A 27,558-nucleotide genomic window follows, 5' to 3' on the forward strand; every position below is an offset into this window, starting at 1 on the left:
TGGGATTTGCGCATATGGTAATTCCGGCAGACTGGGAATTTTCATTGAATGATGAAATGAGTTTTGATGGTGTTATTAGGAAGGGTCTGACCCACAAATTAGTCTATTCTCAATATGGGAACTATTTTCCAGGTGAAGAAAAAACAATAAACATTCTTTTTGCATGTGAATATTACACTTTTGTATCATGTTTGCACATTTCTGGATGTGAAAGTGTATAAATCAATTGTATACCTATTATATTTCCTTCTGCACACTTTTGTTTACTTTTATGAATACCTCTGGAAATCTGTGATTACTGTAAACTTCGAGATTCTTTCAATTCCACAAAAGCCTATAATGGACTCAGCTAGACCAGGACTTTTGTTCAGGATCTTCCCCAGTCTTTTTGCCTTCCTGCTCTGCGTTTTTACCTAATTCTTTTTTTTGGCCTTAGGACTCTGCACATTAACGCTGCTAACCAGTGCTAAGGTGCATGTACTCACTCCTTAAAACATGGTAATATTGGCTTATCGCCAAATGGCATATTTATTTGCTTATAAGTCCCTAGTAAAACTGTACTATATATACCCAGGGCCTGTAAATGAAATACTAAGATTGAGCCTGCAGCACTGATTGTGCCACCCACTTAAGTAGTCCTTTAAACATGTCTCCGGCCTGCCATTACAGAGCCTGGCTGGGCAACTTTACATTGACATTTTGACCAGGAAAAGTAAACGTTTTGCCAAGCCCAAACATTCCTTTTGAATATATATAAGTAACTGCAAACCTAGGCCCTGGGCAGCTCCAATGGCAGGGTGCAATGTATTTAAAAAGTTGAACATGCACCTTTAAGTTTTAAATGTTAAAATTAATTTAAAAGTGAAAAACTCTTAAATTCATTTGTTACTAGTGCAAGGCTTATCTCTCCTATAGGATAACATTGGGGTTGCCGTCATAGGTACGGGCAACTGTAAGTCTGCCACTGGCAATAAGGCCACTAACACATGGTAGGACTCAGCACAGGTCTTAGAAAATTATTCCTATGCTCAACCCTTGGTAGCTTGGCTGCAAGCAGGCAAGCTTAACTTCAAAGACAGGAATGTAACGCATTTAAAAACACCAATTCAGTAAATAATTGAGACACACCAATAATAAAAATCTAATACCAATTTTTATAAAAAGGAAATATTTTTATCTTTAAAATGACACCAACATGACAAAAATCCAATGTAGGGAACAGAGATATGATTGTTTAAAGATTTAGCAAAATATAGCACTTAGAAGATTACAGCACCATATTGTGATACCTGCTTGCGATAGACTGGGCCAAAGTCAAAGTTTCAGGCCAGGCACGATGGAGCTCTGAGCGTATACAGCTCGCAGCAGGTCCCGGTCTCAGTTTCTACATTCACACTAAGAAACTTTTCTGGAGCTCTTCTTCCCGAGAGCCCTCTGGGCTCCCAGCCAGTCCAGATCTGGTGAGGCTTCGCCAGCTTGCCTTTCGACGAGATCCCGGTCAACTTCCCTGGAGCAGACTTGGAAAATTTTCCTTTAACACTTCAGCGGGGTAACCCAGGAATCCAGGCCGGCACGCAATGGAATGCACATGGCTTGGCTCTCTCCGTTGCGCCCGGTAACTTTTTCTACAAGTGCACTTAGAAACTTTTCTGGAGCTTTTTCTCGCGGAGTCTCTTGATGCTCCATATGTAGCCAGATCCGGTGAGGGTTCACACTTCAGTTTTTCTTCTAGTCCCTGTCAAAATCTGAAAGTTGGATCGAAGGAGCTTTTAGCGGGACGAACCTGGTTGGCTTGGCCAGTTCGCGGTTTATGGCAGGCAGCCTGGCTGACCAGGTTGAGCCGGTCCTACTGTGGGCTTTTTTTCAAAGTTGCCCCAAAGTTCTCTAAACGTGTTGAACTTCTTCCTGAAGTTCCTCAAGGGGTCCCAAAGTGTCTCAAACTCACTCCAAGGGTCTGGAAGCTCCAAGATGGTCCTTGAAAGTTGAGGACTTCTGCTCTCACAATCCACCGGTACAAAACCCTCACAAATCCACTGGTAGTTCTCCAAGGTGTAGATTTAGTTGGCAATGTTCCAGATGAGCTCTTTTAATCTGTAGCTTTCAGGGAGTCCACTTATTAGTTCATTTTCAGCAAGAGAATCCACGGGCTGTAGTTTCAGATGGTGCAGACTTCAGAGGTCAGGTCTTAGAAATCTTTGCACAGCAAAACTTCTCAGCTTGGCAATTTCTTGCTTCAGTAAGTTCCAAGCAGCAGATCTGGAGGGCTCTTCCCCTCTCAGATACTTATTCCAAGTTCTCTGGGTCACCTATGACCAATGAGAGCAGAGTAACTCCTCCAATATATGAACACATTCTGTAGAGTGTGGCATTATTTTGTCCCAGAATGCATCAAATCTTCCAAATCCATAATGGCGGATTTTCCAGCAAGGAGGTAAGATCTGACTAAACACACCTGTAGGATGGCTAATTTACTTAGACTCTCTCCCCTGCACCTGCTCATACCTTCCTTAATCCTACCATTTGCCTAAGGTGGGAAGTTCAGAGTTATAAATAACACTGTTCTCTGCTCTCCTCTTTGAAGAACATAGTTTATGACTCCTCCCCCTGGACTGGCATTCCTATGGAACAGAAAACTGCCCAGCCAGCAGAGCTGGTTAAACCCAGGAGCTATTTTTCACCTCTTCAAGGCAGCATGGCTAATCAACTGAACTATGACCAATCAGGACAGACCTCTGGAAGGCTGAATTTGAACTTACAAACAAGAAAGTCCTATAACTTCGTGTATGTACACTTTAGGAGAAATTCAACAATATGATATTGTTGGATTCATTAATACCATTCTGGGAAGTCTTTGAATGGTATTTCTAACCCTCTCCAATCAGGAGTCATTAATCAATGACTTCCTACCATTTTAACCTATGAAGAAACATGGGATTTGCAATGGGAAAAATTACTTGGGCTACTTTTCCAGCACCAGACTTACAAAAACATATTTTATAAGTACTTGTCTTATTTCTACAGGAACCCCACCCCATGTGCAACTAGGGGTTCTGAATCTGTAGAAATATTGCAGATTCTCCCTCCACAGTGCGCCTAGCATCAAAGTCAAATTTGAGCAGCACTTAACCACAATGTGGGGAGTGAAATGTGAAGTTTCACCTAACCCAGAGCATATAAAACTCATTTTATAAGGGTGTACCTTATAAATATCTGACCCCTCACCGCTGGGACACATAGATGAGACCCTGGGGTTTCCTAACATGTCAAAACGTTGTAGGGTACTCATTTTTAAATACCCCAAAGGCGAATTTTGGCACAATTTGCTTTTTAAAGCATTCCTGGCACCAAGGGCTGCTTTTAAACTGACCTCAGGCTTCCACAGTGCACACATGCAAGTGCAGAAAGAGCTGCTGGCCTCTAAACTGCCATGCCATAGGGTACTAGGGACTTCTAGGTAGTTTCAATCCCCCTGTCCTATTATATACTAGGGGCCTATAGGGTAGGTCATACCAATCACAGGGGTACCCCACCATACAATTGTGTACTCTAGTGTATGTAGGTGTTTTAACTGTATTCTAATGTGTCTCTTTCAGCATAGCACTGGCCCTGGGCCTGGTTAGGCAGAGCCCAGGGTCAGTCAGAGTCACTTACCAACAGTATCAGTCAGCAAAATGTTGGGGGGTGCCCAGGGCACTGGATGACTTTGCAACAGGAAGACCAAACTGGTTCATATTTGGTGTGTTTGAAAAGGCCCATTTAGAAAATTGCCATTTTCTTGCCTTGGCCATTTGATGTTTGCAGCCAGTTTCTGGTCAAATTACTGGGCTTTGTGTATTCCTTCTAGACAACTACACACAATGAGAGCTTAGGTGTGACTGGATGGACCATTATTCAATAGATACAGGAGGAGTTGGCCTCAGCTTCACCTCTACATACATAGGCTGTGGCCTATCTCCACACAAAGAGCCTAACTAAACTGCATTGTCACTTCAGCCAGCTTGGAGCCAAGGGAGGGGAAGTAGGTAATTCCATGTATTCCAAAGCTACTGTCTAGAAGCTTCTCCCACCTTCGAGAGCCAGAGCACAGTGTGTAAAAGAAGAACCTCAGACACCACCACTTCAATACACTTCTGGATTGTGGATTCTCTACTGCTATTATGAAGGAGCTACTGCTCAGTTGTGCGGACATGCTGCCTGATGCTCTTTTTCCTGGGGAACACGAACTAGACCTGCAACTTACCTTGAACCCAGGACTCCAAAGTGACTCAAATGTCTAATTTGCTGGTCTCCTGATCTCAGCTTCAGGGACATAAAATGCTCCCCAACAGCTCCTGGACCCGTTTCTAGCATGGTCCTGTCTCCCAAGTGGTGCCCCTCAGGTCCTGGACCTTTGTTGTGGCTCATTAGACTTTTAAATCAAGCGTTTGGGCTCTTTATGACCGTGAACAGACCTGTTTGCACTGGAACTGTGCCGCTTGCACTGAAAATCAGCGCAAGCCGTTGCCAGCCCGTCTATTTGAACAGCAGTATCAACAGCCCACGGGGTGTGGATGCTGCTGTGCAAGATGAAGCTCCAGTCCGCCCGTCTGCAATGCCTGGCGAGCTCATTGCGCCACTCCGACCACTACTTGCTCCATGCAAATTTCTACAACACGAACGGAACTCTTGGAACAAACATGGGGAAGATAAAAGTTCACTCAGGCGAATCTGGGACTGTGTCCGACCTGTGCTCTACTACAGTCATTCTGAACTTTTGAATTCCTTTCAATCTCGAAAGTACAGCATTGGAGCGAATCTCGAAAACTGATAGGAAGAACCCCTATTGTGCTTATTTTTAAGATCTGGTACAAGTTGTCCATACAAAACGTGAACCAATGTAGGACAGTGCCCTTGATGTCAAAACATGATTACAGAGTATTATATTTGACTAGACGATCAGCCATGTCAAACATTACAATGAGTCTGTGAACATTGTTGTCTCATATGTAGTGGTGTTGTTAACCATTTCTGTGCTTGATATTTCTGTGTTTTCCTGAGATCTGAAGCCTGATTGATAGTCCTGTAGGTGGATTTTGGTCTTGATTCACATAAATAACCGTTTAGCATAACTTCTCAGTTATACTTCCTAGGAATGTGACATTGGTGATGAGGAGTCTATTGGTGTGAATAGAGGGGCGATGCCTAGCCATTTTCAAAAGAAGAAGGATTTGTTTTGTCGTACCTTGCATGTGGGAGAATGTAATGTTGTGATGGAATTCTCTATGGCTGAGAGAACGATGCATTCATGGTATGATATGGCATCTCCTGGGTTCAGAAGACGTATGTGGTCAGTGTTAATGATCTGTGTCCACTGGAGTGCTGTAGCAGGACGGATAGTTTTATACCATGGATTTCCGCCCCCTGGTCTTCATATTAAATAAATGGAGGTTAGCAATATAAATAGGTAAATTTTTGCAAAAGGGGTATGTATTGTTTTGGAGATCATGTTGTTCCTGATGAATGTAATAAGTGGACCAATTTGAATAATTTATAAAGAAACCATATCTATCAAGCACACATTTGTGCATTTAAAACACATTGCTCAATGAGAGAAGCTTTGGAGAAACAACAGCATTAAGAAAGAGAGCATTGTCTCACAAACTAATGTTTTTATACCTAGCAACATTGGGCAATCAAGTACATGTAGCCCTGTTGTTGTGTTTCTATGAAAGCCTTTGGTTCATATTTTGTGTGACTATATGTGTGTGTTGTTTGAACACGGAATGCCGGGACCGGTAATACATTGTTCCAATTACGTACATGGTAGGTGTCAGTATTGAGCTATCTGTCTCACACTTGACATGGCTTACTTGATGTGTGTGCACGCATGTGTTGGCTTTGTTGTTCGTACATTTGGTTTCTGTAAAATGAATGGGTATGCATTTTAAGTGGTATTGTGATCAATCTTTACAGTGATGTGTGTAATGGGAATACGTGAATGAAGTGGCTGTCCCTATGAGTATGTGTGTGTTTGTGTGTGAACATATTGAGTATCAGTATCTGTGTTTGTCTATTTGTATGTGTGCACAAGTATCTTATTTCATTTTTTTTCTTCCCAATTATGTTTACACAGCTCAGTATACACCACACTTGCTACATGACCCTCCTTGCAGTACTATCATAACAACTAACTGCCTGTGCTCCGTGGTTGCTGCAGTGAGGTGTTCAGGGTAGTAGCATCATTCCTCACACGAATGAACTGCCAGTCCTGCAGCGTTTCTGAATTGTCATCTTGTGACTGCAGTGACTTGTAAGTATCCAAAGGCTACAGCACTGTAATCTTTCTCCCAGTCATGTGATGTCAGCACCCTCGGACTCCAAACATGCATATTTCCTTCTAGTAGTGTCCTGTTGAAGATAATGGGCTCTCACATAGTGAGCTTTCATGGCAATTCCATGTTAATTTGCAAATATGATGAGTCTTCATTTTTGCCAAATTTCCTAGAGGAAAAATGTAAGCGGTAGAACAACTACCATTTAGTTAAAAACACTCATACAGAAGTATGCAATACGCGTAAACATAAATGTAGCATGTACTGCATTAAAGATACAATGATTGTGATGCCCTCCATGGCACAAAATAACACTGTGGCCCACATTTCGAGTGGCCCAGAAAATCCCATAGTATCTACCTCTTTAGGGAGGGGAAAATAACAGGGAATACATATTTTTGTGGAATAAAATACAAAATCAGTATTTAACATGGCAAATCCCACAATATTTTACCAGCACAATATACCTACTTTCAGCATGTGAAATCTCAGGGTGGAATACCAGTCAGAAGCAGTTTCTGAACAGTACCCATAATGCTGTTAGGGCCTTTACCATGTTTATGGGCCCATTTAATTAACGTAGCATGTGTAATGGGTGCCTAAGATGAGAGCAGGAGAACCAAACTGCATGATTAGGAGTGGCAATAATTCAGTGATTACTGCATGAGGTTTTACTGAAGAATGGAAGAATCCTTTTTTCAGGAAACTGTAGAGCGGTTCTGTCTTCTTCTTGTGATGATGGTGTTGGTGCATCTGGTATGTATTGGAAATCCCGGGAGAAACATAGATTTGAAGTCTACTCTGTTGCGAATGTGTGAAAACTCTGGTGAACAAGGAGCTTTCACAAGTTTACAGCTATGCAGGCCTGTCAGGAAGCAAATTTGGTTTGCTTCTAATCTTTGTGCTAATTAATTTCAGTTTACGCCTGCCCTTGCTTAAATGTTGTACCTATATGTAATAAATAGTTAATGGTAGCAGGGATAACTGCATGTTCACAGTGCTTACTGCAGTGCTATGTGCAAATGCTGCTGGTTTGACTATCTACAGAACAAATGAACTGTGTCTTGGTGTGTTTCATAATGTAGACTACATTACATAGGCTTTTATTGCCCAACTCAACTGTTGTACTGACTTTAGAGGAACTTCAGAAGATTAAAGACTAAATTGGTCTATTATTTGTAAATAGGTGACCTCCATGCGCACCCAATGTTTCCAATTGCAACATTGTCAGCCAAGGATGGAAAGGTATTCAAAGGTTTTGCAAGCAGTCTTCTAAGTTGTTTCTTGACAATTTTAATTAACATGCATTTTATAAGGCAACTAATTAGTGGTTATATTATGAAGTTCAAAAGTATAGATACAGAGACAACGTAAACCTTTGAACAACCATTTAGAAACAGTAGCCCAACACAATGTTGAGATTGTTTTGTGAAAAGCATGTAGTCTTCATGCTTTTAAAATTTTACAAAGTATATTTCAAAAACTAAAAATGTAAGCCTGGGTGGTAAAAAGTAAAAAAAAACATGCCAGTGTATGCAGTAGTACTGGTACTATTCGTTTTCTTTGCTGAATTTCTCCAGTGTTTGTAGGCTGCCTGCTGATTCTCTCCCATGCTCTGCTGCCCAAACACACACAATCTGGCAATGTAAGTGATATCCAGATTGGAATTAAGTGTAAATTAACAGCCCCAAGAAATTATTGTAGAGCAAATATGATCACTGTTATAATAGAGATACTAATGTGTTGATATTTGGTTAGTCAAGAGTGAAGAGTTTTGATGGTTTGCAGGTAATAGATTAGCTAGTGTTACTTGGTGATGACCTTTCATACTTCCTTACTTGGTACCGACATCTGGTACTGCTGCTTTCTAGTGCAATTCCATTCATATATGGGTTATTAGGATTTGATCACCAACATGGCAGTCTTAGATCCATTTCATTACTAAAGCATTTAAGAGAATGCTATCCCACATATAACTGTTTTAGACAACTGGGGAGATCTCAACTACTGTGAACAAATGTGTTTTAAAAAACTGAGTAGTATGTTTGAGTTTCTTAGGTTTGAGATGGGCATTCTTATTTTGATGACTATGTACTGAGTCCCACTTTTAAGGTTTTTTTAGTTCTTTTTATTTTGCTGATCAGATCAAATAAAGATTTGTTCTCTGTATTGGGAAAATATGTCAGTTGGTAGTGGACAAAGCAGACAATCGTCTAGGTAATAGTGATATCCACTAGGATTCCAAATGTGAAAGTCTCTTTGCATAGCCAGATCACAGAGGTAAGTGTGAAGTAGGATTTTTCGTGTCTGATGGGTGAACACTTTGCTGTTGCCCTAGATTAAAGTATTAATAACAAGGATCACAATGTTTTGGGCAAATGAGGAAGAGATCAGCTGGAACCCACTCTCCTGCCCTGTTCCCCTATAGTTGACAGAGCACAGGAGTGCGTGGTACATAACCCACTTTTTAGTGGCTTTTGACAATCAGTGGGGTGTGGAGAAGCAAGTCCCCTGGCACCCATCTCTATGAGAAGGAAAAGGCAATGGGGTAGGTGCCAGTTGTCCCTCTCCTGTGTTGTCATGAGGGCTGAGACAAAAATACAGAGCGGGGTGCAAGGAACGCAAACTTGTTTTGGGTTAATACGTAGCCAGATGGTATTGTTATTTAGTGTTATTAGGAAATGGCTACTTTGGTAATTAAGCTAGGGATGGTGTTTTAAGATGGAATGCATCATTCTATGTACAGCAACATGACAAACTAAGTTCATAACAAAACATCAGATGTGGGTGTCTTTTTGCATAGATCTTTATCTCGTCTTTCTATTTTGACATTTGAATCTGTGCTATGGGAATTGTGTCATTATTTGAAATACGTTTTTTCTGAATCTCTAAATAAAAATATTAAAAGGATTGACTATTACCCTGTTTTATAATGATGCTGTGGGTATCTCCTTTGGTGCTGTTGAACACCTGCATGTTTCAAACCAATGGGTAAATAGGGATTTGTATGAGTGTTGTAGAGTAGCATTCCTTATTTGAGTGTTCTTTTTTGTCCCATTCCGGGATGTTCTACATCACTTACTGATAGAAAATATACTGATCTCTGTTTTACGTTTGCACTTCCCCAAAAACATTACAGGTGTGTTTTATCAGTAATTGATCTTGTTATGGTGTTAGTGGCTGAGGCCTTGAATTATGTAGGATATTACATTTGTATTACGCCAAACAATTAAATGCTAGAAACATAGTTAGTTTGGCATGTTTCCTAACTGCAACAAACTTCAGAAACACTGGTGAGACAAAATAAATCATATATTCAACATGTGAAGTGTATCATTATGTACAAGTCAAATGCTAATGAAGTAATGAAATTGTATGTGTGTTACATGAATGATATGCTGATTCATAAGCTGCAGTAAAGAGCATTTATTGTCTTCATTATAATAGTCAATGTTTTAAGATTGTCGTTTTTTTACTGTAGTCTTAACATTTAAAAGCAATATGAGACCACTTGCAACTTGCAAACCGAAAAATTATGTTTTTGGTGCTTACTCATCTAAATGTCATTATTTCACTTCACTTTCATGTAAATACCATTTTGGCCCACTCATACCTGAGTGACATCATTCAAATGCAGTACTAAGGTCACTTATGATGCAAAAGGATGTTTGACTTCTTACAATCCTGCATTCAAGCCTATATTTGGCTATCCCAATGGCTTTGAAGAAAAGTTTCCACCTTCAGTATTGTATTTACTTTTATTGGTCGCATCAACATATCAGTCCTGTTTTTTAGGATAATTTTTTTGGCAAGTTGTTTCCACCTATAGACCAGAAAGTAACACCTACTATTGTTCAACACTTAACTCTGACAGATTTTTTGTGCCTGTTTCATGTTCAAAACAGATTGTTTCCATTCATCGTGCCAATTAATTGACCCTGTGAATAGAATCTAATCGCGTGTCACATACGCAGCACAACTATATATCCTATTTGAATTCCATAACCAAAACTGTGTCTCCATGTACATACATTTCATCGTTGCAGATAAAGATGATGGTATATTGTTTAAGGAAGTCAGTGGATGCGTCCGGAGTTGATATTTTCTTAACATTATTTTTTATGTATTGAAGATATATGTGTAAGGATCACTTTGAACAGTCTCTTTAGAAAGTCAATAATCACCTTAAATAATATAAAACATATTCAAATATATGTATGTATCTATTTAATTACTTTCAATAAGGTAGACAATTAGATTAATTGAATCACTTCCTTCACAAATTCACATTTAAAGGTCATCACTGTGAAACATTTGATTGAAGAACTAGTATTATCTAGCTTTAAAAACAAAATTCAGAAATATATGATATACTTAATGCAGTGAAAAATGTTTGCTCAGAAGAAATAAACAGCAAATTTCAAATATCACAGACTAGTGGAACAGAACTGCTGAAAAATCATTCTATGTTCAAAAGAGGTTTGTTTTGTTTCACTTCAAATGTGACACTGCCTGGACTATGCACTTTGAATCAAAATTGATTCCTAATATATATTTATGACCAAACTTTGCGTCTGAATAACGCTATCTGATTGTTTCCTACTGTATGTGAAAAGTCCTAGATCTGGTGTGGGGGGGTGTGTCCTCTGACTATTTAATTCAGAAATTATAGCAGTGTTCTTGCAGTCTTTAACAATCAATCCCTTTTCTCTTTTACGTTTCAGCCCCGGGGAAAGATCAGTAGAATTTTATCAGAAGCCATGCTTGATGTGCTCACAACACCTGAAAAAGTTCACCTTCTAGCAGCAAATAACCAGCCACTGTTTCTCGAAAACCAGGTCTATCTCGTCTATTCAAAGATTCTGTTTACATGTCTGTTCAAGGTAATTATGCGTATTATACGTTTAGACTGACACAGTATGTAATGTGCTCATTATATAAATAGATTGTGGACCAAAAATGCAGATGATCATTTTTATTTGGGTATTTTGTTTTTAAATAAAACACTGTTGGTTTTAGTTTTGGTAATTTACTCGTGGACATGCCAATTGCATTGTGTTATTTTACTAAAATGAACATAGGACAATTAAGTTATCTTCACTTCTTAGTCTGGCTTCACAGCACACCTATTATCAGACCTTTTGTGCTCAATAGAAAAAGAGCATTAAGAAGCAATACTGACAAATGAGATTAGGCTTTACCCATTATTAATCTTCCTTTCTACAAGTCCTTCATTGAGCAAAAGTTGTGTGCTTTGACTATAAAAGAGCGCTTGTTTTGCTTTTTCTGTGGCAAGACAATGAGAAAAGTTGCCGGCCTATTTGATTAATTGGGAAAAGTTATGTCAGAAGCTATAGCCCATATCTACTTATTAAGACACATCATCCCAAAGGTAATAGGCATGAACAGTTTTTTGTGAAAGCATACGTTAAAGCCAACAGGCCTTAATGGGTGTATTATTAATAAATTGTGTTCAAAGCCAGACACAGGTGGTTAGATATAAGGAATCTGACAGAAATCCATTGTAGCCAAAAATTGTTGTGTCGGCTACCTCATCTGACTAACCCGGGTGATAGAAGATCTGCACTGTGATAATCCTCACTAAGCCATTTTAAGAGGTTGTGTATGTTATTTTGCCAATTGTAATTTTGTATGCTTGTAATTTTATGACTATATGCATGATCATTGCCTTTTGGGAAAGGTTATGCTTAATACACTAGGCTTAACTTGATTATAGTGACAAGTCACAATAAAGGTTATGTCTGATTGCTTCTTTGGGACACACTATGGCAGAACTCATAGTTCTAATCTAATTATTGTAGAAAGTTACAGCAAAGGTAGCAGGACAGTAATATTTATTGATTTATTGTGCAATTCATATGTTCAAGCCAATGGGCCTTTGAGGATGTGAAAGAGCTGGGATTCTCATCTAGATTTTGTTACCTTATCAATTCTCCAGAATCACCAGTCAGGTCGACTGGACCTTTTTGTCTGCTAAGAAGTGTAGAGGGGGAGGTTTCCAAATTCATAATTAAATCACCTTTGTAAATCAGCAATTAAATCCAAATTAAAGAACCACTGACTACAACTAAATTTTAAGAATTTATTACAAAGCCAAAAATTATTGGACATACAAACACCTCAGCAAGAGGTTCAAAAGGTAAACTGCCACTAATACAAACATAATCCTACGAAGGAGTCTCAATTGACATCAGGCATCCAATTACCGTCCCTACTTGAAGTCTGCAATGCATTTACAAAAAGGAAAGGAAAAGTTAATCTGTCCCTACACTACTCCAAAGTGACATCCTTACTTAACAGTTCCCTTCAACCAAGAGTAAAGGTGTCAGCCGTGAAGACTCCCTAAGAAGTACACTCACATTTCTTGGGTGAGTAGCCTAACCTTCTGAGCTTGTTCTAAGATGCTCCTTCCTACACCCCACTCTGCCCAAAGTTCCCTCAATGCTGTCTAAGATTGCCTACATCCTGCTCTAGCAACCTCCTAACAAAATCTGCTCTCCTCCCTCGGGTACTGTCTCTAATACAAAACTCCCAAAATCGTAGGTTCGCTGAAGGCACACCCCTCTGGGCAGGTGTCGCTTTTCGGATTTTTCCAGCATGGCATCCTTCCATCCGGCGTCCGCTGAGGTGTCCTTGGATCCCAGGCACCTTTTCTGCCAAATGTTGCAGATGGACATTCCTCTGGCAGTTACTCGTCCTCACTCCTACCGGCCTAACTTCTAAACAATGGATTTTTCTACTTAACAAGGTCCATGGCCTTGCACCTGCAACTGAAATACGTGAGAAGCAATCTTGTGCACATCCAAAGTAACAATTCAATATTCTTTGATAACAGCACCCTTCCCAGCAAGAAAATATTTCAAAGCTGAGTGAAGAAATCATGACTAGACCTCTACAGGCTTCTTTATGTCCCAGGCCTTTACGCGTTCAAATGCATTTCTAAATGATTCTACATTATGAGCAATGCACTCTATTCCATTACAGAAACAACATTACATTTCAACTCTAAACGCAAGTTCTTTTCCATGTTAACGCGCCACATTCTGTCTTCTTACTCGTGCAACTCTCAATATGGCACATTTACTAATTGAACAATACACACGTTTAATAACATTTCTGTGTTATATAAAGCATCACACTCCTATTAAGGCTTTACATTAATCTGCAAATGCTATGAATACTCTTTTACATATTACACTGATCCCCGGCCTACTGTTACATCTCTAAAAGCGTACATTAGTATGTCCTCTAAATAAGAGGGTACTGACTACAGGCGATTATAATGCACCCCTACAATTTTTTTAACTAACATGGCGCTCTCTCAGTTGCACTGATATTATGCTGTGTTGTAGCCTTTAAACAGGTATCTTGTTAAATCAGCATTTGCAGATTACTATAATAACATGGCGCTCTCTCAGTTGCACTGATATTATGCTGTGTTGTAGCCTTTAAACAGGTATCTTGTTAAATCAGCATTTGCAGATTACTATAATAGGTTAAGATTTTGGCATTGGGTAATCCTTGTCAGGACCTCTTATGAAGATTGTATATTGGTTTTCCAAATGTAAGGACGTTTACTATACTTAACTCTAACATAAAACAGTGCTAAACCACAATGTGTCTTCTATGGTTTTGAGGTAGATCATAGTACCAGGTCTTACTTAAAACTGTGAATATGTCTAGAGTGGAATGTGCATTAGGACTTCATGGTAAAACTTTAAGCAGATCATATTTAGTTCCGTCTAGTGAATGTTCAGGAGCAAATGGACATTTCAAAATCCATTAACAAAGTTTAACACTCTATGCTCTCTATTCAGAACCTCAAAATGTGGATTTGGGTATTACTAGAGCACTAGATCAGATCTAGGGACAAATGTATTCACCCAATCAGATGTCAAAACAGGTGTGTGAGAAATCAGGGCTTTTTGCAGTGTTCCCTCACTTTGTGCCCCCATATTGACTACTAGATAATTGTTTTTCTGACTCTGATTGTGCTCTGGGCTCCGCTAACCAGGCCTGTGCTCTGTGTAAAAGGTAGATGGCAATAGGTTTAATTACAATTGGTACTGACAACCTACCTGTAAGTGCCTAGTATATGGTAGGGAATGTAGGTTTAGAGACCCTGTAAATATAAGGCACTTAATTGTGCACTGCTATGATACCTGCTGCCAGTTTAAAAGTCAGTTCTGCTTTGAAATTAAAATTATATGAAAATTCGACTTTGGAATTAAAGGTAATTCCAAAGTCTTAAACTACCTTATTTTTAAATATAGGGCATCCCTAAGGTCTGCTGTAGGTGCCCAGGGATGAGCTGCTATGTACCTATAAGCTTGGACATTGCTTATGCTTATGCTTATTGCTTATGGAATGTTAGGGAAAGTTAGTCACACCAGTGGGTTGGCTGAGTCAGATCTTAACCATCAGGAGAGGGTTTCTCCATTTTGGATTTTAATGTTCAGTGCTTGCCACACTTCAGGAGAAGTTGTCAAAATTGAGGGTGGCATCTTGCACCTCATTGGTCATGAGTGCCCCCTGCTAGCAGAGAAGCCTGGATAAATATGAGAGACATGCTAAAAAAACTTAGATCCCTGACTGAAACAACAAGGAGAAGAAGGACTGCCCTGCTGGAAACCTGATCTGCACCCAAAGGATTGAACTCTGAAGGATTGACACTGCTGCACAATCTGGAACTACAGCCCTAATGACTTTGCCTTGCTTCAGAAAGGTGAAGGAGTGGACTCCCTGAAAGCAACAGGTTAAAAGAGCTCACCTGGGCCATCTCCACCAAGAAGACCACAGCCTGGAGTGTGTCCATTGGACTTTTAATGATTTGTCCAGGTGCATTGTGGGAAACGTCCCAACATCTCAAGGACCATCTCAGAGTTCCTAGATCCTTGGATTGGTTTTTTTGGACACTTAGAACCCACAAGATAAACTTCAGGAAGAAGTTTCTGAAGTTTGGAGAAGTTTGTAGCAACTTCAGTAAAAAGCTTCATAACTGACCGACCCCCTATCAAGAGTCAAGTCGCCATCACTGAACCGCGACACAGCCCGGAGATCAGGTTCATCCAGAGAGAGCTCTGGATCTTCAGCCGTTGATGAGACTTCCAGGGCCTCATGCTGAGACAAGCCAATGACGCGCTTCCGGCATGCCAAAGTGCCTTGCTCGACAACAAGATGAAGAAAGCGCCAACAATGTTTCTAACTGCGAAAGTAACATTTTGACCCAAGCCTCCTGCTAAGTGTATCTGAGCAGGGCTCCATCGCAGTCAGCTTCAAACTTTGACTTTGTCCCGGTCAAGCTCGATGAAATATCCCAATGTGGCACTTTGGGCTTTTAAATACTTGAAAGTGTTTGTTCTTTAAAAAATCCTGTCTCTGTTTCCTTATTTTTGATTTTTGGCGTTTTGGTGTCTATTTTTTCATAAAACTATAACCTAATTTTATAAATGGGTGTTGGAATTGTATTGTGTGTTGTGTTTTGCTTATTTGATGTTTTGGTGTTTTTACATGCTTTACACACCTGTCTTATAAGGTAAGCCTGGCTGCTCATTGCCAGCTACCATTGATTAAGTAAGCGAATCATGTATTGAGACCTTATTTGATTGTGTCTGCATACAAATGTTAACAAAAAGGGGGAGAGAGAGAATTACCTTGAAATGGATTCGTTCTAACAGAGTTAGTTTTATAAACAAAAGGAATCCATTAGGAAGTGGGAAGGAGGTGTCCCTACGGTGGGTGGGAACACACTAGGTGTTTTTGGGTACCCCTCACACACCAACAGGCCCCTTGGTGTCATGCTTCATCTTTGGGGTCCTCGCAGCCCTCTACGCGATGCAGCGTGCTGCGACCGACGGTTACGTGGGAGCACTTATATCGGCTATGTGTGGTGTAGGTGAGGGAATTGTAAGTGAGTGCTGTGGTGGGGTTTGATAGTGAGTGGAGTTTAAAAAGTGCCTCGCTCGTGGGGTAGCAAAAAAACTTTAATTTGGCGCCCGGGCTGGTACTAGTAAAAGGTGAGAGAGTAGGTATTGGCGTAACCTATGTGCACCACCTCCTATGTGTGTGTCAACATGTTTCGGTGTAGAAACACCTTCTTCAGGACTGAGGTACACAAATTCCCACCTTACTCACGTTTTTCTTTTTTTTTGATTTGTTATATTCTAAAAAAGTGGAATTTATAAGTGCAGGTATAGTAATGTACCTACTGAACAACCGCTATTTAGCTGACTGTTTTGCTAGAAGTTTACTACTCCATGAGACCGTACTAACGTAGGGGTTACTCGTGCTTCCTTGCTATGAGGAGAAACCCTCTTCGCTGCCCCTTCCGCCGGCTCCGTTGGTCACCAAGACCTTGCTTGGCAATGCGGGCTGGACTGTTCCCATGTGGAACAGTGTAAAGCCTGATTTGCAAATGGGTGGGTCTGAACTGGTTTGGCAAAAGGAGCTAAAGAATAATGATGGATTCAACCCAGATCTAATAGTGACTGGAGGTGAGTGTCTAAAAAGTTTCAGCGCTCCATCCATCATCCCCTTATGTTTGCTTTGTTTGCCCTAAATTGGCAGGCTATGCCCAGATGTGGGTTCCTTGCTCAATTTGCCACTGGGTTCAAGCTAGCCTGGCTGATGAGGGATATTGCCCTAAAACCGGTCCCAGGATGCTTGTTTCCGGTCCAGGGAAGACTTGGCTTGGCAGTTCGGGCTGACTGTTCCCATGAGGACCAGACTTGGTCTGAACTGTGGTGGCGAAGTGAGCTAAAGAATGATGATTGATTCAACCCAGATCTATTAGTGTCTGAAAAGTTGTAGGGCTCCGTAAATCACCCCCTTGTGTTTGCTTTGTTAACACGTTTTGAAGTGCATTTCCATGCAACAAAGCCAGCAATGGGAACTTTACTTCACATGAGCCTGTGATTAAATATCAAACCATTGAAAGATGTGCTGGTTTTTAAAAGGGTACTACAAATATATTTCAGTCGAAGAAGTCTGTGCAGAGCCACTGTCACTCTACAATTGTTATCTAATTCACAAAAAGCTGGGAATATGTTTGCCTCTAGCAGTGAATTTAGAACCACACAGGAAGACTTTATCTGAATGACACCTTGGTTTTTTGGCTTTCTAATACTAGCATTTTATTTTGAGAATTATAAGAGCTAACAAATAGAAATCACACTAGTTGTTAATTGGAATTTCACAGTTGTTACATGTATGGAAAAACCTAGTGGTTGTGTTTTGTATAATGAAGTATCAGTAATCAGAAAAAAAGCACTCTTTTACATAAGGTGTATGTGTGTTTTTTCATCACAACCTGCCATCAAAAAATAATTAGGACAGCATCAAATGTCCTGAAGTAAGTTGGTCACTGACATCAATGTATTTGCAAACAAAAACAAAATAAATGATGGTGACATGGTGTTCTCAGATATAAATATGTATTCAAGATAATTCTGTGCCATTACAACCTGATTATCAGAAAGCCTTTCCATATTTCTTAACAATGGTCTAATTTGGATATGACGTTGACAAAATATAGTGAATTGAAATTCTTTCCTTTCTGACACAAAATGGGTACATAAGCTACCTACATTTGTAGACAATTAACTCTCCACAACATGAGGGACATTGCTGTTATCCTCTGCTTTTTTAGGGACAGTATGAGAAAAACGACAAACGAGCTAGTATTCCTCTAGTCTCCCAACATCTTAATAAGGGTTACAATTTAGGCTTCTACCAGTATTGTCAGACATTATTTATATTTCTGTAATTTTCAAACCCTCGCTTTCAGTAGTAAACAATTACACCCACTAACCCATTGTTTATATGAATACAGATAATTTTAGGCATTCACACATTTGAATGGAACATTTCTGATCCAAACTAAGCTGAAGCTGCAATTTCGAAAACAAAATGTTCGATACTGTACTCTTTTAAACGTTTATTAGTCAGAATGCCAGACGGAATGTATATGCCCTAGGTGGCATAATTAATGGCTTCTAGAAAATGTTTATTAAGTATCTCTTAGCAATTGTGGCTGATGTTTAGAAACAATATTGAAATTGTCAATAGATGAATACACTATTTTCATATAAGTGTAACACTCTGACTACTAGATAATAGGATGTGGTGCTTATGATTAAAAAAAATGTATAGCCACGTCCAGGAATAATATTTATATGCGTTTACTTGCTGGGTTCTCCTGTCTTTAAAATAATTTTTAAATAGAAGAAAAGATAGATCCCATATAGGGTGAACAAATGATCAGACAGTGCGAAACACAAGGTTGTCTTTTTATGAAACAAGGAAGTATAACGAATTCTAAAGCCATGTTGCTGTGTAATCATTTTTATAAAACAGGATAAGCCCCCTAATCCTTATAAATCTTTGTTTACTGCAACTGTGTTTTGTGTTTTCGGTTATTGCACATACACTTTCCAGAAAGCCTAGGTTGTAGATCTCAAACTACTTTATCTATTCTGCTATGCTATACTATGCATTTGTCTTCTCTTTTCATGTAATTTATAAATGCATGGTGATAAATGACTTTTTAAATAATAATTTTCATGATAAATCAATTCAATTGGTGTTATATGCAAATGTTGTTTGCATTTTTTTATGCGGTATCAGATTCTTTATAGTGGAGTCATAAAAGCTAATTTAAAAAAAAGTAAGCTGAGTTAATGACAAATATGGTATAAAATATCATGCAACTCCGAACGATTTCTTAATTATATTTATAGAAGCTGTTTATTAGAAACTTAGATAATTAGTATGAATGAATAATATTACATTTTTTTGAACGGCAAGTGATCCCAGTTAATTTTGATTAGAGAGAGGACAAATATGTACCTTTAAGTAAAAACATAATGATTAATGCTGAATTTCAAATGTAACGTTCTTGCTCAAAATGCTAAAGCAAAACATGTGGCTATAGTTATAAACGTGATCAGCAGTACAACATATTTTTATTGGCTGGTGTCATAAAATATATTTTTGCATTTGCTTCTGAGAAAATATGCCAGCCTGAAATGTTTTTTGAACTCTGTAAACAGATTTGAGCTACCTTTTTTAATTTTCTGAATTCTGAGACATGGATTATTGTATTTGTATACTTAATTCTCTAATCCAACTGCAGTGATGTAATAGGAGTTATATTTCAATAAACTCCTGCAGACAATCTAATTTATCTTTTATTTATGTCTTATTTAACAATCCACTTTTATCTGAGACTTGGTGTGGACCTTATAATTCTTTATTTCTTAATTTTATTGTTATTTGGTTCTTTGTTCTAAATTCCAACTATGTTTTCTTTGGGGATTTTTGTTGCTGCTTAGGCCTCTCTACTAACGTTCAGCTAGGGAACTCTTAGAAAAATTGTATATCTTGCGTCTAGACTGTGAGAAACATTTCTCCCTACTAATCATATTTCAACATATTGTCATCTTTTCTTGATTGGATTATGCAATACTGAGTGCAAGAGCTAGGTATTGAAGGATTTATGTCCTGATCAATATCTGTATGTATATGATAAATTCATCTATATTCCAAATATATTTTTCTTACATTTCTATTGCAAGCCTATATGGATATCTAGTATTCATTTTTTAATGAAAACATTGTCTCAGCCAATCAGAAGAAAGAGATTGTTGGTATTAACTAATGCTGTTTTCCTGTGTTTATAGTCATACTAACTTGAATGAAAGTGCAGAAGGATGTCAATCAGGTAAAAACAGTGTGTATATGTCTGTATGTAAATCGTTTGGTTGGATATACAGGTGTGAAAAGCTGGGTGGCCCCATTCAGAGTGTGTTAGTCATACTAATGGAGTCTGCCAGATTCTCCAGGTTTACAAGATTAGCAGTAAAATCACGGTTCAAAAGTTATTCTCACAGACACTTTGGGCCAGATGCATCAAGCTAAAAACCGGTCGCAAAGGGGCAGATTCTCAGAATCTGCCCCTTTGCGACCAGTATTTTTGCATTTGGGATGCATCATCCCAAATGCAAAAATCGCAAATAGAGAATTTGCTAAATTGCGATTGTTTGCATTTAAGGAATCTCAAATTGAGATTCCTTAAATGCAATGCATGAAAGTATCAAAAATAGCGAATTCACTAATAGGGCACGCAAATTACCACGAAGTACAACTTCATGGTAATTTGCAAAAACTTTGAAAAATGAACTTTTGTGCATTTTTCAAAGTTTCATGTTGCGCACACATATGCCCTAAGGGCATGTGTGTGCGCAACATGTGTGCACAGATCAAATTCAGGGGTGTAACAGGGTGTCCTTTGGACAGCCCTACACCCTTGAACTCGCAATCTCAATTTGCAAATCGCTAATTGCGATTCGCAAATTGAGATTGTCTTCCCATTCATTCCTATGGGCCTCTAGGCCCATAGGAATGAATGGGGAGGTATTCGTTAATTGTGACTCGCAATTTGCGAGTCGCAATTAAGGAATTCTAAGGAATCGCTATTTTTGTAGTGTTTGCTTGTTACATTCCATTTTGCTATTCCTTATTAGCGATTCCTTATTTTTCGCTAATAAGGAATCGCAAAATGGATGCTTGATGCATCTGGCCCTTTGCTTGCTCAAACTGGTAAATTATCTTGGTGAAGAAACACATACAAATGGTAAATAACTTGCAGGAATCATTGTAGCAAAACCAATTTCTACTAGTTATTACCCATTATATCAGTATCTGTGGTCAGTCTCATGTGTTGGAATTACTTATGCCCATATTATTTGTGACTCTGGAGTGCAGGAATTGTTTGTTTAATATATTATTGTGCCACATTATATTGGCTCCTTATTGGTGATATTTACTCGCTATTAAACATTTGCTTTGTCAATTTTTCTCATAATGTCTCTCTTTAAATAGTTATGTTTATTTATAATAGATGTCTTGGTACCTAGCCTAGTCACATGGGCATTGCCACACTATACATAGCAACCATATATAGCAAACTTTAATACTATTACTACAAAAGAGATTGGGATGGTGAGCAATAATCACTGGAAGCATGACTAGGAGAATTTGTTGAATCTCCCTAACGACAGAAAATGTGATTAAGTCTGAGTTTTTGAGGAAGGGTTTTAGGACTATGAGTGTTTGGTGGGTGAAGGCATGGATGAGAGCTTTTAAATTACTTTTCTTTGATGTTCATATTTGGAGGCTGAATTTTCCTCTTTACCTTCGGCTCCGACCTATAACAGCATAACAATAATTTATTAAACAATAGATGTAAATATCCACCTCAGATAAAAATTATTTTTTAAAATACCTACTTAAGTCCATTATTGATTTACTGCAGAAAACGCATGCAGAAAATTTAAAAAACTTTACTAACTTATATTACACACAGAGGTGGCAACCAGAATTATTTTCTGAAATGTATACTAAAGGCAAGTAGTATTATCCCAAATGGTGATGTAGCAGTTCCTTTTTGTTATTCATTCTTTTATTAATGACCTGGCTATATCCGTTTGTCAGTCACCCTCATTTGGATGCCACTGCACATTCATTTGCTGACAAATTACATTCTATTGTATCAAAAATTGCTTTTGCGATTCTTAAATAGCGAATTTTACCGAATCACTATTTAAGAACTAACTATAAGGGAAGAATTTCATTGGTTTTGTACGAGTGAAATGTCCAGCTAACTATAATACCCCTAAAACCTATGTTTTTTTCAGTGAATAAATATATATATATATATATATATATATATATATATATATATATATATATATATATATATATCCAAATGTAATTACAAATGTACAAATGTAATTACAGGCTCTGAACCCCTGCCTCTTGCAGCGGAGGGCCTGGACGGGGCAGCCACTCCCCAAATCTCCAAAATCAATTCCACACGATACAAAACAGGAATGTCCAGGCCAGCTTTGCAGTTATCCAAGAGCTTTTATTTCAGCTCCTACTCAACGCGTTTCGAGGTACAACCTCTTGATCACGCCTGGACATTCCTGTTTTGTATCGTGTGGAATTGATTTTGGATATATATATATATATATATATATATATATATATATATATATATATATATATATATCAGTAGGTCTCTGCTTAAAACGGTTTTTGACCACAGGAATCACGTACCACCACGCAGCTCATCGAGTGTCACAGGAAAAGTTTATTATCCATTTACAGGTAAATTCAGGCACGACGCGTTTCGGGCAGGAGCTGCCCTTGATCACATAGCGGACATGCAGTAATATATATATATATATGCATATGTTAGGAATGTATTCAGAACTTCAAATAAAATTAGGTAAAATCTTAATCCTTATATCAAATCTGTCTCTTCTCATATGCAATTTATTGCAAAAGTGGATGTTCAGTGTATATACTGCATATCAGCTGACACTGTATTAAATTAATGATATTATTTTATTGGCTGCCACTCTCAGCCTGAGATTAGAGTACCCTGACTCTATAACCTGACTGACATCATGCGAAAAGAAGCAAAAAGGCTAAGATCAAAGGATTAGAGAGTGCTGCAGGAAAGTTAAGTTCCTAAGTATCTTTTAGAATTTAAGGGGCCTAATCGAGAGCATAAGGAGTTCCAGACTTTGGTGGTAAATACCAGGAAGGTAACTAAAGAGATAATTAGGGAGCCCCGAGTGGACCGAGACATTGTAGTTCAGGTGAGTGTAAATACTGGCCAGGGTAATGTTTTTGTGGGAAGAGGCAGGGAGGAGAGTGAAAACCTTTTGGATATTTTCTTCAGGAAGAAACAAGTCAAGTTAGTTTGTTGATTTGAATTCTTCACAGGAAGAAAGGTGGAGAGCCATAGCCCAGTGCCAGACACTGGATAATACTGAGGGAGAACAATCAAGGAATAATAACCTGCATTTTGTCCAACTTTAGCCTGAACGACTTATAAAGCCAGCTGACAATTGCAAATAAACAGTTTTTTATAATGTTCTTAAATGCTGGAAACATCATTCCTTTGGATTGCCATAGGAGAAAATGGTGAGGCATAAGGATTGAATGATTGACTCAGGATATCACATCGACATACAAGAGAATTGCAATAAGGCCAGAGCTGTACAAAATCCTAATGGAAGCCTGGCGACAGAATGAAAAATGGGGCATAGAAATCTCCTCAGGATGCCAGACAAATAGGAGCTGGGCTACATGAGGGCAAGGTCTCCCACCAAACTATAAATTCACGATTCTTAGTGTAGTTTAAAGTGAAAGAACCACTGACCTTCCACTAGCAGAAACTGAACTATCTGTCACAGGAAAAACTTTGATGAGAGCTTGTCTTCTACAATGCCCCTAGCTCTGGACAATACTTATCCTATACATTTCAAACACACCCAGTGCTTAATTTGTGCCGGTGGTCTCTGGTGAAGATATCATTTTTGTGTTGTTTCTATTCAAATAATTAAGTAAAATTTCAAGTATTTGTTGTGTGTTTGGTCAGGGACCCCTTTATATATCTTAACGTATTACCCAGGTCCCATTGACCACATGGGTCGAACCCCTCTATTCATAATATAGGTGGTCTCTGGTGTTCGGCACTTACTAGACAGGCAGGTACTATAGACTTCTATCTTGGGGCAGAGGAGGTGCAGATCATTTTTTAAACCATAACTGCAGGTGGCTGGGCAATGCATTCTTCCTAAGCAATCTACAGAGCTGCCGTCATGTGTCACTACGCTAGCGCCCTGCCTAATCCTACCCACTGGGGGCTGGCTCATCGCTGAGCTGGCGTGAGGCAGACTTGGAAAGCGTGGGCCTGGAATGAAGTTGGCCCTCTGTTGCAGGGTGCTGCTTCTGGACAGAGCCTATTGGATGGAATTCACTGTAAACTTGTCGGTGAGGGACATTCTTTCTGTCTCCTCCCTTCATCCTGCCGGGCCCCGTTCCACAGGCTTGGTTTTGCAGCTAGAGCGAGAAGCCCAGGAATACCGGGCATGGTGTGGGCAGGATGTGTTCCCACACACGCACATTGCATATCCAAAAATGATGGACCCAGGACTTATTTTTTTGGAGCAAATTAAGCACTGAATCTACCATTGTCCTTTCGTTCTGTCTGCAAGCCAGAAAACAAAAATGCTGATGCACATCTGGGCCTTTGCTTTTTAGTGTTGTAGAAAACACCCTTTTGTTTTGGAGTTGTTTCTTCAACATCAAAAAAAGATATATCATTGTGGCAATCCTGCATTTCAGTTTTGCTGAAGCAGATTCCACTGGAATGATGGAAGGATGGTGGAGTGGCCTATGCTAACATGAGGATCTGGCAGGTCATCTGCCTACCTATCTCTAAACTTGACTATAATATATTCATTCATGCACGTTTCCTGCGGCATCAACACTAACAACCATACTGCCTTTTCCAGGCCTCCCTTTAAAGAAGAATGAAACCTTGACTCTGATTACATACGGATAGAGGCAGACAATTTTTCCAAAGTGCTTAGTTTCTTGCAATTTGTAGCTCCAGTGTATATAACTATGTCTTGGTAAAATATATTATTCATTTATTCATATTGGTGCATTGAGAACCATTTTACAATTGTTAAAGGTAGTTTGTTAACCACAATGGCAATTTGACAATGCTAACTTTTATTCTGCCATAGTAACAGTCACATAGAGGCAACCATGTATGCTTTTGAGGATATATTTGCTACTTGCATCAGTGGTTTAGCACTCTTTGCCAGCTGTGCTGTGGGAGGCCATCTAAACTTTCCGTTCCCCAGCAATAGCATTGCAGATGATAAGGAGTTGCAATGCACTGCAGTTCACAGCTCATTTTCTTACTTGTCTGTTTACACAATAATTGTTATCCTCACTTTTACCTCTGTTAATTACTGTGTCCTTTATTTTGCTAATGACTGGCCCTAATTACAGTGTGTTAGATGCATCTTTAACAGCGTCGGATGCCATTTTTCAGTCTAACTGCTTTTCTGAACACTTTACATTGCTATGCTCATTACTGCATAATATCTGACACTGAAGATATTTAAATGGCTAATGCCTTTTACATATATTCATGATTTTGCATGATAAAGCACTACACTTACTCCACATACAACACTATAAAATCTGACCTGCTGCAGATTAGGGCAGACATCCTTAAACTAGCTTATATCACCTGCAACCTATTTTAAAAGTTGACCTCACATGGTACTCACTTCCAGACTAACAACACTTCCGCTCCCAGTTGCCACTCTGCTACTATCCCCGCCCACAGCAGGGTCTCACATCCTTGTTGGAGATCCACACTGAATCACAACCACTCCTCTCGTGACAATAGACTAGCCAGATACGTATGGAAGAATGACATACGCATCATCCTATGCATCTATACTGATACCCCGGCAGACAAAAAATCAATACTGTTAAACTCACCCTCTCAGGACATTCCATACCAGAACTTGGTATGTAAGTAAAGTAAGCCTCAAACAAGTTTCTATTCCACGCACATCTAAAAATTCCTCCAAAACATTCCTGAAATGCTCTCTACTCAATTGTCGTTCAGCTGTGAAACACGTGGTGGATATATCCGATCTTATACTTAGCCAAGTCCTTGACATACTTATACTCACTGAAACTTTCCTGAACAAATGTTCATCTCTTATACTTGACATACTAGTCCCCCCAGTCATGACATCATCCTATTACCACTCAACATGCTTAGTGGGTGGCTTTACTTGTCTATACAGGTCTACACTAACAATTAAACAATAGCATTGTCACTGCTCTCCTGTGCATACCTTTGGATCATCATCAGCAAAAATGAAAACACAACTTGCTCTCTTCACACATTTTACCACCCTTCCAGAGACATCCACATGTTCATCGAACAAATCATGCCGATTATCACCTCTAACAATGAAGAACATAACAACCAGATTTTTTGGGGTGACTTTAACATTCATTGGAACAACTCTAGCGACCCTCTATTAAACAGTTTTAATGCCTTCCCCCAGGACTTTAGCTTTACCCAAGCCTGCAACAGTCTGACTCATAACACAGAGGCAACCTTAGACTCAATCATCGCAAAAAAGAAAACCATACAAGTTGAATGGATCCTATCCTGTGAACGGACTGACCCCCAATGCATGGCATATCTCATCACTGAGAGGGCAATTACCACTGGGGATCAACCTGTGAAAGCCAAACATTGGTTACGAGACATCGGCAACATTAACCCACTCACTATGTCGGCTAAAAGCAACAACATCCTGATCCCGCCATCCTCCGCGAAAGACGCACATGGCCTCAATCTATTTGACACTAATTCCATGTCAAAAATCATGGACTCCCTTAAACCGAAACAACTAAAGAGAATGCCATCTAGAAAGATCAACCACTGGTTCAATAGTATGCACAACAAGGAATGCAAAGAGTTCAGACTTCCAGAAAGATCATGGAGACATACCCCCTGTCTGACCAACCTCAAACTTCTACGACAACTAGAGAGCACATTTATTAGGCACATCAGGTGCACCAACGCAGCATTCTTCTAAAATCAGCTAGACACAACAATCAATCAACTAAAAAAACACAGTTTGAAATTGTTAAAAAACAGATGAACCACAAAAGGGATCCCACATCCTCAGACATAAAACATCAAAACAAGACATCAAAACAATACTCAGCTGCAAAACCTTTGCTGTCTTCTTTTCTGAGAAAACCACTGATATCCAGAATACTTCAAAACACTTACCATGTGATACCCCCTCACTCCCCACCCATCTCAATTAGGAAGAATACCTGTGAACCCCTCCCCGCTCATCTAGAAATGATATCCCAAAACTACTGACCTCCATGAAATACTCCAACCACTTCTACGGTCCCCTTCCCTCCAAACACCTAAACTAGTCCATTCATAACCTTTTCCCTTTATGGACAATGATAATCAATGCCTCACCCACCCAAAACTCCATACCCAACTGCCTCAAAAGCGGTCAGGTCCCTTCCATTCTTAATTGACCAACTCTGACCAGTCTGACCCCCAACAATTACCGGCTTATCTCCAATTTCCCAACCTTAGCAATACTCATAGACAAATGTCTGCACTTACAGCTTTGCAATCACATGGAACAATTCCAAATTCTAGACCAAAGTCAAACTAGCTTCCATCCAGGTCAGAGCACCGAAATGGCCATGGTCCACATTGGTGATGATGCCTTACGCTCACTTGACCAGAATGATTACTGCCTACTAATCCTACTTGACCCCTCAGTGGTGT

General features: G+C 39.2%; 1 protein-coding gene across 6 annotated transcripts in view; it reads left to right on the forward strand.

Annotated features, from left to right (window-relative positions):
* LRFN5 (leucine rich repeat and fibronectin type III domain containing 5) overlaps positions 1-27,558 on the forward strand; it is a 991,420-nt gene that overhangs the window by 305,767 nt on the left and 658,095 nt on the right. For all 6 annotated transcript variants that reach the window (XM_086937339.1, XM_086937338.1, XM_086937335.1 and 3 more), the window contains one exon: positions 11,036-11,194. The gene's annotated coding sequence lies outside the window, so the exon portion shown is untranslated. The remainder of the gene's footprint in view (positions 1-11,035; positions 11,195-27,558) is intronic.

Source organism: Lissotriton vulgaris, chromosome 9 (genome assembly GCF_964263255.1).
Source record: "Lissotriton vulgaris chromosome 9, aLisVul1.2, whole genome shotgun sequence".
Taxonomy (NCBI): Eukaryota; Metazoa; Chordata; class Amphibia; order Caudata; family Salamandridae; genus Lissotriton; species Lissotriton vulgaris.